We start from the raw sequence: 12,895 nt of genomic DNA, 5'->3' as shown, positions 1-12,895 counted from the left end.
GGTTAGTTAATTCTAAAGAAGAAAAAACAACACTGCACGCAGATGCACAGGCTGGGCCTGGCCAGGAGGAGCGGGGAGACCCCCTTGGCATGAAATCCCATCATGTGAAGCCTGGAAGGCCTGACCCCCATCTCACCTGGAGAGCCTAGACCCAGAGGGGAAATGGTTCGCCCCAGATCGCGGCTCCCATGAGGCTCCCAGAAAGCTGAGCTGACCAGCAAGCTGCCCGCCAGGCCAGCTGGAGGCGTGGCGCTCCCCAGCCAGCGTGGAATGCCATTACGCCCCAGGCGGCGGCGTTTTATCTTGTAGGTTGTTGTTCTGTAAATTCTCAGCGCTCATCCCGGACCTCCCAGCATGCCTTTTACAGCTGAGCAGAATACAGTGAAATAGAGCTCCAGAGGTTCCTCAAAGGGATCTACAGAGACCTCACTCCCCAGACTCCTCCCAAACGTCCCAACCTCGGACACCCTCCCCCAGAACACCAACCCCAGGCTTCTGGCATTGAGAACGCCAACAAGGCCCTGGCCAGGTAGTTCGGTTGGTCAGCACGTTACACTGATACACCAAGGTTGTGGGTTCAACCCCCGGTCAGGGCACATACAAGAATCAAACAATAAATTCATAAATAAGTGGAACAACAAATAAATGTTTCTCTTTCCCTCTCTCTCTAAAATCAATAAATAAAAAATGGGGGTGCGGGGGAGAGGAGAACTTCAGCAAGGTCTACTTCCACACGAACCTGATCCTGCTCTTCCCGGAAAAGTCACCCTGATTGCCATTAAGCCTAAGCGCCTGTGAGTGGGTTTCTCTCTGTGGTCGCTAACTCGGGGCATGTCCCTTTCTGAGCCCCTGGTGTCCTGAGCAGCTGTGCCAAGAGCCACTCAGCAGCAGCCCCGCAGACCTGCGGGGGGGGGGGGGCAGACAGAAGAGGGTGTTTGCGTTACCACAAGGCCACCCCCTTGGGGTTTGGGGCGTTAGGGAGGATGTGGGAAATCTGTCCTCAGCCAGGCCAGGACAAGGAAAGGAAACGCTGGGCCTTAGGCTTCCTTGTTGGAGGTGGGGGGTGGAGACAGAGAGGAGAGGGGGTGAGGAAGGGGCCGAGCAGGGCAGAGTCAGGAAGGGAAGAGGGGCCGGTCCAGCAGGACTGCAGCGGGCGTGGGGGCTGCGCGGAGTGGGCCGCCGGGACCTCCAGGGCCAAAAAGCCTCCCCCACCCACCTGCCTCTCTGCCTGTGGCTGCTTCGCCAGGACTTGCATTTCACTCACTTCCCCTGACCCCCCCCCCTGCCAGGGGCAGCCTCTTCTCACCCCACCCTCAGTCCCCACCGGGCACCCGGTGCTTCCCTGTCTGGGTGCTTCTGCCAGCCAAGAACCAGTCCATCTGGGAGTTAACCAGGTGAGTCTCCCTCAGGCCTGACATCACCAGGGAACCTTAGCAATGGTCTGAACTGCTGCCTCAGTTTACCCATGAGGGGCTCCCAACTCTGATCCATAGGGTCAAGTTTTCACCTTCAAATTAATGGCACAGCTGGACCTGGAATGCTGGCCTCCCAGCCCTTCCCTGGCCGAGGGGTGCACCTGTTCCCCGCCGGGGCTATGCCACTCGGCTCCGTCCTCGGGCCTTCACCCACTCTGCCTTGTGTGTGCCACCTGTCAGCGTGCGTCCACCCAGGGTGCTGGGGTCCCGGCCCTGCTACTCTGCCCAGCTACGTGTTTGCTCACCGAGGACCGGGAAGGCTAACCAATGGCCTCAATCCAAAGATTCTTTCTAACGGCGGGTTCTGGGCACTCGGGTGAAAATGTTTTGGTCAGCAGAGCCTTCGGCTTCCTCAGAGCCTCCTGCCTGGGCTCAGGGCTGCCAGATGCCACGGGAGGAGCCCCTCTCTCTTTCCTGGCATGGCCACTGGGCAACAAGATAGTGAAGGACCCCATGGTATGAGCGCGTGCATGTGCACGTGTGTGTGCGTGTGCATGCACATGTGCGCGTGCACGTGTGTGTGTGTGTGTGTGCAGGGAGCCCATCTGGCGGGGATAAGGTCTCTGCCAGCCTGTTCAGGGGAGGCTGCCCCGCCTCTCCCGCCCCACCTGGGGCCACAGAGCCTGTGAGGAGCTCTCTCAACAACAAAACACAGGTGACCAGAAGCAGACCCACCTGAGGCCCCGAGAGGAGGCAGCTGGACAGGCCACATCACGCCACATCACGCCCTGATTTCTGAAGTGGAGTGCCGCCCCCTCCGCTGCCCCAAACCGGCTGACTCCAGAATCCCAGGGAGGCACCTGAGGAGGAAGCAGCTTTAAAGGTGAGAGCGAAAGAAAAGGCGGATTTGCCTCAAACAATAGCTGCCCTTTCCTGAGGCCTTGCTCTGGCAGACTTCCCGAGCGCCCACCGCAGGGCGCAGGCTCTGTTACTCTGAGTGAGCTTTCTGGGGTGCGGGGAGCGCGGAGGGCAGGTACTACTGTCATCATCCGGCCTGGTTAGGTAGAGCTCACTGGTGCTGGAGTCGGGATTGCAGAGGTTAGCACCCATCGAGAGGGGGCATCGTCGTACTGCCCTGCCCGCTTACCTCATAGTCTGGGAAAGCCAGACTGGCCACCGAGCTACCATTACCACCAGGTATTGCACCCAGACGGTAAGCCGCCCTCACCCTTTAGCCCCTGCCCTCGTCCCAGACGGCCTGTCTTCTGTTGTACTCCAAGCCCTCCAGCCCCAGGAGCCTCCCTGCCTGCCCAGCCCCAGCCCCACACAGGTGATGGGAAGGTCAGATGGTGAAGCCCGCACAGCTGGGGCCACCACGTGCTCATTGAGACCGAAAGCCTGGCTTTCCCGGGTAAGCCAACCCCATAGAGACTGGGCTGTCGTTAAATCCTTGTGGACCGGAGGCCTCAGCAGCCGCGAGCCCCGCCCCTGCAGCAGCTCGGGGGGCTGACACAGGGCTGGGGTTTCCTGGCAAACGAAGTGTGAGAAATGCCAAGTTCAAGTTATAGGTTCCTAAACGGTGGGGTTTCTCAGAGTCTTTAACAGCTGAAATGCTCACTGGTCACCTCTAAGAGGAGGAGGGAGCGTGCAGACTCTTGGAAGCTTCCCGAAGGGATGTGGCCAGGGGTCCGAGGGCAGGCTTTGCCAGCCCCGGCCAAAGGGCTTCGGGCTCCCAGCTAAGCCAGGCGTGCCCCGGCCTTGCACAATCCTGGCCACGGCAAACAGTCAGGGCAGCACGGGTGACGGGGATGGCCGCGACGCCGACGGGCACGTCTGTTTGGCAAATGTTTTTCTCGCGTCTTAGTTACATGGTTTGCTGGGAGGTGGCAGGGTTTGGCAGGCGTGATTCAGCTTACCAGGACAGCACTTTTCAATCGCTGTGCAAACGCAACTTTGTGCTCAGGGCACTTTCCCACGCATGCTCTCCCCTGATCTTCAGAACAACCCTGTGAGGTAAGCGGGCTGGGTAGTACGATGATGCCACCTCTCGATGGTGGCTTAACCTCTGCAAGCCTCAGTTTCATCATCTGTAAAGTGGGAGAAAACCTACTCCTGCAGACGTGCTTTGAGGACTGAATGAGATAAAATGAGGAAGGAAGGCATAGGTCACCAAATCTAACCAAATCTAAATTGAAATGATCTCTATTTTACAGATGCTAAAACTGAGGCTTGAGTTCAAGTGCCCACAGGTTGCTAAGTGAGCTACTGAATCAAACATATTTTGTGACTGGATGTATCTACCCACAAAAATGTTCATTTTGCCCATCAACACTTTTTTGATCAAAATGTCTGAGTCAGTGGCTACATGTAGACAAGCCTGACATTGGGATGAAAATACCAGGTTCCTCTCTTCTTCTAAGATAATTAATGAAGAGGTAGTAGATTGAGTCTACCAATAGATAAGCCACTATTTTTCTAAGTATCAGAAAGCTAGAGCCCTGGCTGGTTTGGCTCAGTGGATAGAGCGTCAGCCTGCGGACTGAAGGGTCCCAAGTTCGATTCCAGTCATGGGCACATGCCTGGGTTTCAGGCTCGATCCCCAGTGTAGAGTGTACAGGAGGCAGCCGATCCATGATTCTCTCTCGTCATTGATGTTTCTAGCTCTCTCTCCCTCTCCCTTCCTCTCTGAAATCAATCTATATATATAAAAGCCTAATATGCAAAGTGTCCTCTCGGGAGTTTGACCGGAAGACCAGGAGTTTGATCACTCGCTATGGTGTGCGCTGACTACCGGGGGGCAGCATGGAATGAAGGAAGGCCCAGGCCCGGCAGCCGGAAGGCCCCTATTGGCTCTGATTGCCGGCCAGGCCTAGGGACCCTACCCGTGCAAGAATTTTGTGCACCGGGCCTCTAGTACCTCAATTAAAGGAGTATTGGAAAAAAGGATATGTTTTACAATAGCAACAAAAACTATAAAAAAGGAATGAATCTAACTACAACTGTGTGGCACTTTAATGGAGAAAAGTATGAAGCAGTATTAAGAGAGGTGGAAGAACTTAGAGATATGCCAAGCTCATGGATAGGATGATCCAGTATTATAAAGTTGTCAGTTTTGCCTAAATTAATTTATGAATTTATTATAATGCTAATCAGAATCCTGACTTGATACGCCATTGTTAAAATTCAGATGTAAAGTCGCCCTGGCCAGTGTGGCTCAGTGGCAGAGTGTTGGCCTGTGCACCCAAGGATCACAGGTTTGATTACCTGTCAAGGGCACGTACCTGGGTTGCAGGTTTGTTCCCAGCCCCAATGTGGGGGAGGCAACCAATCCATGTGTCTCTGTCACATCAAGGTTTCTCTTTCTCTCCCCACCCCCTCCACCCTCGCTTCGACTCGCTCTAAAAATCAATGGAAAAAATATCCTCGGATTAACGAATTTTTAAAAAATTTATATGTAAAGCAAATTTCTATGTAAGTCAGGACAATTTTGAAGAACAAGAAGACAGGAGAGACTTGCACTGTTTATCTCAAGAATTACTTAAAAGCTACGGTGACTGGGACAGTGTGGCATCGACTCAGAGTCAGTCATTAGGAAAGAGACAGCCCAGTAACCCAGGGACGCCTGACAGGTGACAGAGTGGCACTGCAGATCAGCAGGGAGGGGGCGGTGCTAGCGACGTCATCTGTCCTTTTGGGGGAATGATGTTGCCACCTCCCACCACTCACAAAAACCGGCCCCAGGTGGACGGGAGACCTAACTGTCGAACAACACCTTCCTGACCTTGCAGGAGAGAGGGCTTCTCCAGATACAGAGGGCAGGGCCTCCCCTGGGCACACAGGACTGACTGCCCGGGGGCTGCTGAGGAATTAGTTTCTTGGACTAAGAGAAGTGAGGTCCCGGTGGCTGAGCTGTCCCTGCTGTTCTTGGGCGTGGCGGGGAGCCTGTCACTAGGTTTGAAATGATTCTGTTTCTCCCTGAGCACCCAGCTCCGCTGCAGGGTCCCTGAGCAGGCCAGCGCTCAGACCACGCCCACATCGGTTCTTCTCAGGCAGCTGATGACGGGAAACCGGCCAAGGCAGAACTCCAGTGTCAGCAAAGTCAGCTTTGGAGTCTTTACCTTCTCGCCCTGTATTTTTTTTTTAATTATGAATTTAGCTTTTATTCAAAATTAAGTAAGCTAAAGCAAGTTGTTCAGAAACTGGTACAAATGACTTACATAAAATAAACAGGGACAGTCCTAAGTTTGCAACAAATAATTACAGAAGTTTCTAGGGCAGCTTAAGTATAAACCATGTCACCGCACGGTGATCTCCTTGTGATACGAGTAAGGCATAACTAACACTTGCACCGGGACCAGAATTAGAAAATAAAACCCACTGCAAAAGCTTAGTTCTACATTAAGCTTCTTCTCTTCCCTCAGGTCCTTAATTGGGTTTATACTTCGTGATTTTTTTAAAACAAACACATCCGGTCAAACTATAAATTACACAGATGGGCAGTTAATGTGAAAAGGCCCCTAACATGTACAAACGAACTGGTTCTGATGGAGTTCTCCAGTTGCCTTTATGCACAATCAAATGTGAACCGAACCTTCCCAGTGTAAGTGTTTTGTGACGGGGTGCACAGTACCACGTCAGGTTGGCCATTGCGCCTGAAAACTGGCTCTGGGTCCTGCGCCCGGCGCCTGCCGCCCACTGGGAGGCACGCATTCTCACAAAGAAGGAAGTATCACAGTCAAGGTCAAGCCGCTCAGCAGGAGCAGGAGCTCTCTCCGGGTTTTCAGCTCCCGAGGGCCAGCCGTTCAGACCCCAGGCATCCAATGCGGCACCCACGCTGCTGGCGACTGCCCTCCCCAGCGCCCCCAGGTCCTTCGTCTGACCCTGGGCAGGTCACCTAATCTCTCCGGTCCCCAGCTGGACCTGTCTACAGCACAGAGCTGTCGGGGACCATGTGCCAGTGGGCGGAGAAGCATCCTCCGTGGTCTGAAGCACTCGTCAGCCGTGGGAAAGCCGGCCCGGAATCAAAGCCCGGACTGAAGGAGGCAGCTTTTAAAGAGCACGTTGGGCGTCTGCTATTGGCAGGATGGTTCTCTGGGGACAGAGGGAACAGGAGGCTCCGAAAAGGCCTCTTGGAATCACCCCAGAGGGACCCGCCCACCCAGAGGGGAGTCAGGCTCAATGCATGACTGCTCGGGTTGACACTCGCGTGGCCTTCACCGGTGGGGAATTATTCAGCAGGGCCGAGCACAGGCAGATCATGCCGGCTTCTTCCTTAGCATCCAAGGCAAACCCTGTCCCTTCCCTGTTCTCACGGCCACTTGCTGTTTAACGCGAGTTGCTTTCTCTCACTCACATGCAGGTGCGTGCATTTGTCACTCAGAGATGGTTGTTGATGATGTAACCAAATGATGAGGCTTCACACTTTCCATTTGTCTTACTTGTGTGTTTATTTGTGTGTCTTTTTTGTAGAAGGATTTCCCTTGCCCGAGATCATCAATATATTTTGTATGTTCTTCTAGTGTATGTATAGCCCTCTAAAATGATTTCAGTCTTCATCCATCTCCCACTTATTTTTGTGACTGCTATGAGGAAGGGTTACAACTTTTTGTCCATAATGAATAACTAACTGGCTATCTCAATACCAAATTGGATTTCCTGACATAATAACTTGAAATGATGACTTTTATCAAAGATTAAATTCCCATATGTACACAACTTTGTTTCTGGACTTTCTATTTTGTCCCATTGAGGCAACTGTCTATTCCTGTAGCAATAAAATTATTTGTTTCTTATATATTTTAATGTCTTTGTAGCTCACTGTTCTTTCTTTAAATTGAGTTGGCTATTACTAAGTAATTATTTTTCACAAAATTTGGGATTAACTTATCATGATATTAAATTTTAAAACAAGTATCCCAGAATTTACCCAATTATGTGTTTTCCCCTAAATAAAAGTTGAAGCACTTATTTTTCTTCAGATTTCAGAAACTTTTATCAAAAATTCTTATTTTCATGACTATGTGTGTGTGTGTGTGTGTGTGTGTGTGTGTGTGTTTATATTTATATAAGTTCAATAAGAATCTATTCTCCTTGTAAGAGGATACAAGTCCTTAGCTTGGCTTCTTGGCCTACAGAGACTTTTAAAGGTCTAATCTGAAATTCCTTATTACCAGGCAATGTTAAAGAGCTCAGGTTGATTTTATAGAACCAATAAAGCCCCTTGGATATTCTCAAAACTTTGTTGGAATGTCATATTTGAGATTATGCATGGAATCACTATACTTGCTACAATTGTGTAATCAGGCAAAATTGAGTAAGGCTAGACTTATTTTGCAAACAGATTAGCTTCACTGAGTTATCTTTGCTAGAAATGGAATGGAATAAGAAATTGCGTTTCCATAGGAAACTATAGTGTTCCCGCGATCAGATTCTAGTCCTGTTCACTGTTGTTGAGTGTCATCTGCTTACAAACTTCAGAGAAACCACCACAGTCAGTCCCGTAGGAAGGATCTTCATGCCTGTTGTTGTATGGGCCACGCAGGAGAGTTCCCCAGAATACCCGGCGGCATCATCAACGACGGCCAAACCGCAAACCAGGACAACCCACCCGATGGAAGCGACCATCCTCATTCCCCCACTTCAACTTGCTTCTAACGCAAATCTACACACTTTCTCAGCTGGCTGCCCTCCAAACTCGGAAACTGTGTTTATAATTTGTTCCAACCTCGGACCTTTGTTTTTCTTTTGTTTCCATAGAAATGCCTCTTATTCAATTGCCTGGTTGTTCACACCACACAGAGACCTGCGCCACCGCCTCCTGAGATAGCACGTCCTCGTGGCCATCCTGCCTAAGTGATCGTGAGCATCTGTGCTTGCTGTGACATCATGCTGTGCCTATGTAAGTCACTCATAAAAATTAAAGCCCAATTAATTACACATCACCCAGAGACATGTACACTGACTCAGAAGAGTAACGTCTGAATCTGATTATAGCTCATTTGATTTATTTCGAGGATTAAACCTCGGTTCCTGGGAATCTCTACTCTGGGGAATTTTTTAAACCTTGGCCATTATTCTCATCACATTAACCACTCCCGTGCTTCGTGTTCTCTCAAGGGTTTTAAACGCCTTTCAGCAGATACTCACACATCAAATAATATCCATCAGGATTAGACAACTTGAGGAACCCAATGATCTGACCTCCCACATCCATGATGTTAAGGCACTGCTGGTAACAGCGACTCATGACCATCTGTTCTGACAACTCTACTAGCAGAAACAGAATATGTGACTCTGTGGCCAGACTACACCGAGAGTGGTAACCGAGAGCATACTCTCAGCTTGTGGAGGGAATGACCAAAAGGAGAGACTTATTCAAATTAAATAGAAAAATGGAGACCAGACTTGAAAATTCCCTGAGCAGACAAAACCACGAAAGGCATGCAAGTGGAACTTAATTTAGCTTATTTTGCGAAACTTAACTTGGGCCACTTCCTGTAAATGCCTAATAATTACAAAAGAAATTTAAGTCACCTTCCCCAAAATAGTATGAGAGAACCACTTTTAACCAATCGCCTGCCATCTGGAAGCTCTGTTATAATATCCACCATTGTGAAGGTTACGCAACTTCCTCACTTTCACTTTATTGGTCATCCTATGATGTCATGCCCCTGAACTCCATATACTATTGATTTGGTGGGTTTAATCGAGCTATTTCTGGATTTTTGATACATGTTCATCTCGATCATCACCTTATTTGGACATCCCCACTCAGACCCTCCAATCGGTACCTCAGTCCCTGACCCCTCTCCAATCCTCATTTCACAATGGCCCTGCAAACTGCCTCGCCTGCGTGCTCTGTAAGCCCTTCAAATTCAAAATGCTCCAAACAACAACTGGATAGTCATTAGGAAAAATATAACATTGGATCCATCCCTCAAACTATACACCAGAATAAATTCCAAATGGATGAAAGATCTGTATTTAAAGAATAAAGACAGCCCTAACCGGTTTGGCTCAGTGGATAAAGAGTCGGCCTGTGGGTCAAGGGTCCCAGGTTCGATTCTGGTCAGGATCATGTACCTTGTTTTGCGGGCACATACCCAGTAGGGAGTGTGCAGGAGGCAGCTGATCGATGTTTCTAACTATCTCTGTAAAAATAAAAACAATAAAATATTTTTAAAAATAAATAAATAAAGAGTGAAGACATGCAAGCATTCAAATAAAGACTAAATCTGCAAGATTGAAAATACATACCATTTAATAGGAAAAATCTAAAACAGTAAACTTTCAGGCACATTCTGGCTAAACTATTAAACTTAGAAATATATATATATATATTTCAGGACAAAAAGAAATTCACTTACAAGGAGGAAAATAAAGCAGGTGTTAGATCTCTTTCCAGCAGCAATCTGTTCAGTGCCAGGACGAAGGAGAAATGTCTACAAGGAAAAGAGCTTATGATCCAAGTGGCTCCCCAGCCAAGTTGGACCTTAAGTATAAAGGCAAGAGCTCAGATTTTCAGATATGAAAGGACTCAAAAAATGCAACATCGATGAGCCCTTTTAAAAAATCTGCTTGGTGGTGAAATCTTGCTCACTAAAGGATGAATCAAAATAAAGAGCCTTATTCCGAAGCCACAGAAATGGCCTGGTGGGGAGCATGAAGTCCACTTAGATACAGGAATGCTCTTAAACATTCTGGAGCCGAAACCGGTTTGGCTCAGTGGATAGAGCGTCGGCCTGCGGACTCAAAGGTCCCAGGTTCGATTCCGGTCAAGGGCATGTACCTTGGTTGCGGGCACATACCCAGTAGGGGGTGTGCAGGAGGCAGCTGATCGATGTTTCTCTCTCATGGATGTTTCTAACTCTCTATCCCTCTCTCTTCCTCTCTGTAAAAAATCAATAAAATATATATTAAAAAAAAAAACAAAAAAAACAAAAAAAAAAAAACATTCTGGAGAAGTGTGGTTGCAGAATGCAAATGAAAACTCTAACCAAGTTAAATAATACAAGCATCAAGTCTGGGAAGAAGGAGAGGACAGAATGGAGGATATATCTAAGTGTTAATCCCAATTCTGTTTATATAGAAACTCCCATTTTTTAAAAACCCACAATGATTCCACTTTTTAAAATTTTTAAATTTTATTGGCATCTTGTAGGAACATATTCCCTTTTAGGGAAGAAATAGTTACCTGAAGTAGTTTGGTCTAAGCATTTATTTCTGTTAAATTCACTTAACATTAAATGCAGTATTTATTTTTAAAAACATATCACATATAAAGTGAAACTTGGTTCTCAAGCAATTCATTCCAGAAGGCTGTTTGAAGAAGTGATTTGTTCAAAAACTGAATCTTTTTTTTCCCCATTAGAAATAATGTAAATTGAATTAATCTGTTCCAGACCCCCAAATGATTCCATTTTAACCTTTTCAATTGCATGTGATCATTGTTTCATGAACACTTTCACATCCTTAGCAATATCAGCACTCTTGATGGCCTTATTATGTTTCAAAATTGTGCTAATCATTGGTTTTGCCATGCCAAACTCAGTAGCCAGGTGAGACACGCCTCTGTCATACTTTGCAATTATCACACTTTTCTAGGCTCTATCGTAGTTCTCACAACTTTTCTTTTCACTTTGCTGCTATTACTAGCTTTCCTAGGACCCATGCTGACTTATTGCACATGTTTAATAGTAATAAGCAACAACAGAAGCAAAAAGAGCCACAAAAATATTCACAGCACAATTTCCTGAGATGTTAACAACTCGAGGGTTAGTGGTAAACTGACTCTTACCATACATACAGCAGTTGTCACCTGAGAGACGCATGACTAAAAGGGTTGTTGGGTCAAGAGAACCGAAGTTTTATGCAACAACCCAGACATTTTTCCATGAACAACATGGTCGAGAACCGAATTGTTCAAGATGGGAGACATTTGAGAACCAACTTTCTTGAACATCTTCCATCTCAAACTTTCTCATACTTCCTTGAACATCTCCCATCTTTTAAAAGCCAGGGTTTTAGGTGGCACTCCCGAATCTGTGTCAAGGCCACCCTTTAGAAGGGGGTGCACACCCCAGTCACCAGAGTCCCCATCCACCAGTTTCACCACCAGCTGCCTGAGCCCATCCCTGTGGGGTTTCCGGCCCCTGAGCAGAAGAAAGGGCTGTAGAATATCAGTTATCACTCTCTTGAGAAAACCCAAGACTCACACTTTCTCATTTTTTAAAATCTCCTCTTTATAGTGAATATTGGGCCCAGGGAGAATAGAACCTACACCTGGTCTTCTAAAGTAACTTCTCGTTTCTGTCCTTCTGAAAAATTTCCACCCAGTGTTTACATGAGCCCAACTGTTTCCAAGAAAACAGGATGAAAAGCTGGAGAAAATCTCCCCGCCCACAACAAACCTCCTTGTCAGTCTGGATCCCCAGCTGTGCAGGGTGGCTGACTAGGCACACCATCTGGGAGAGGGCTCGCTGCGGTTTGGCTGAGTTGCATATATAAAACATTCATTCTAAAAAAAAAAAAAATGTTTCACAATGTAAGGGAGTAGGGAGGTATGGATAAATGCCAGAAAGATTTAAAATATATATATATATATTTAAAATCCACATAAATGATGGTTTTTGGTCTTCGTAGGGAAGCTTCTTGTTTCTAAGGTGGTTGTTCTTCAGTATTAAAATGAATGACTTCTTTTCTCCTCTCAATAGGCCAAAATTTCCTTTCCATTCCTTTAAGTGGCCTAACTCCCCTCGCCTGCTTTCCCACTGTGGCTGTGCCCAGAGAACCCAGTTCAGCCAGGCAGGGAAGGGGAGAGGAGAGCCGAGGACAGGCTGGTCTCTCCGACTTGATAAGTGAAAACAAGATCCAGAAAGAACTACCATGACCATCTTCCTAAACCTTCTCTCGGTTCTTACATTGTGCAGGACAACGGTACACTGTGCACAATCTTCTATACACCGTGTATAGTTTGAGATCACTCGGGAATATATGTTGAATATTAGAGGCCTGATGTATGAAATTCGTGCAAGAGTAGGCCTTCCTTCCCCCAGCTGCCGGCACCGGCTTCCCTCTGGCACCCGGGACCCAGGCTTCCCTTACAGCCCTGGTTTCATCAGGAAAGTTGTCTGGAAGGTCGTCGGTCTAATTAGCATATTATGCTTTTATTATTATGACGTCTCAATGTGAAGAAATAAAGATCTACAAATGGTTTCACTGAACTTAGGCAACATATAAAGCATTGGCTTCCTGCCCTAGCTGGTTTGGCTCAGTGGATAGAGCGTCGGCCTTTGGACTGAAGGGTCCCAGGTTTGATTCCAATCAAGGGCACATGCCTGGGTTGCAGGATCGATCCCTAGTAGCGGGTGTGTAGGAGGCAGCCGATTAACGATTCTCTCTCATCATTGATGTTTCTCTCTCCCTCTCTGAAATCAATAAAAAAATATTTTTAAAAAAGATTTAATTGGCTAATATTAAAA

General features: G+C 47.6%; 1 long non-coding RNA gene across 1 annotated transcript; it reads right to left on the bottom strand.

Annotated features, from left to right (window-relative positions):
- Positions 1 to 9,404: 9,404 nt before the first annotated feature.
- LOC129151009 (uncharacterized) lies at positions 9,405 to 11,900 on the bottom strand. The gene is made up of 3 exons (XR_008557811.1): positions 11,825 to 11,900; positions 9,782 to 9,856; positions 9,405 to 9,565 (listed from the first exon to the last, which is right to left on the bottom strand). It is a non-coding gene; the product is annotated as an uncharacterized LOC129151009 (long non-coding RNA).
- Between the last annotated feature and the right edge of the window lie 995 nt (positions 11,901 to 12,895).

This window comes from Eptesicus fuscus, chromosome 12 (assembly GCF_027574615.1).
Source record: "Eptesicus fuscus isolate TK198812 chromosome 12, DD_ASM_mEF_20220401, whole genome shotgun sequence".
Taxonomy (NCBI): Eukaryota; Metazoa; Chordata; class Mammalia; order Chiroptera; family Vespertilionidae; genus Eptesicus; species Eptesicus fuscus.
This window is presented reverse-complemented; position numbering and strand designations above follow the sequence as displayed.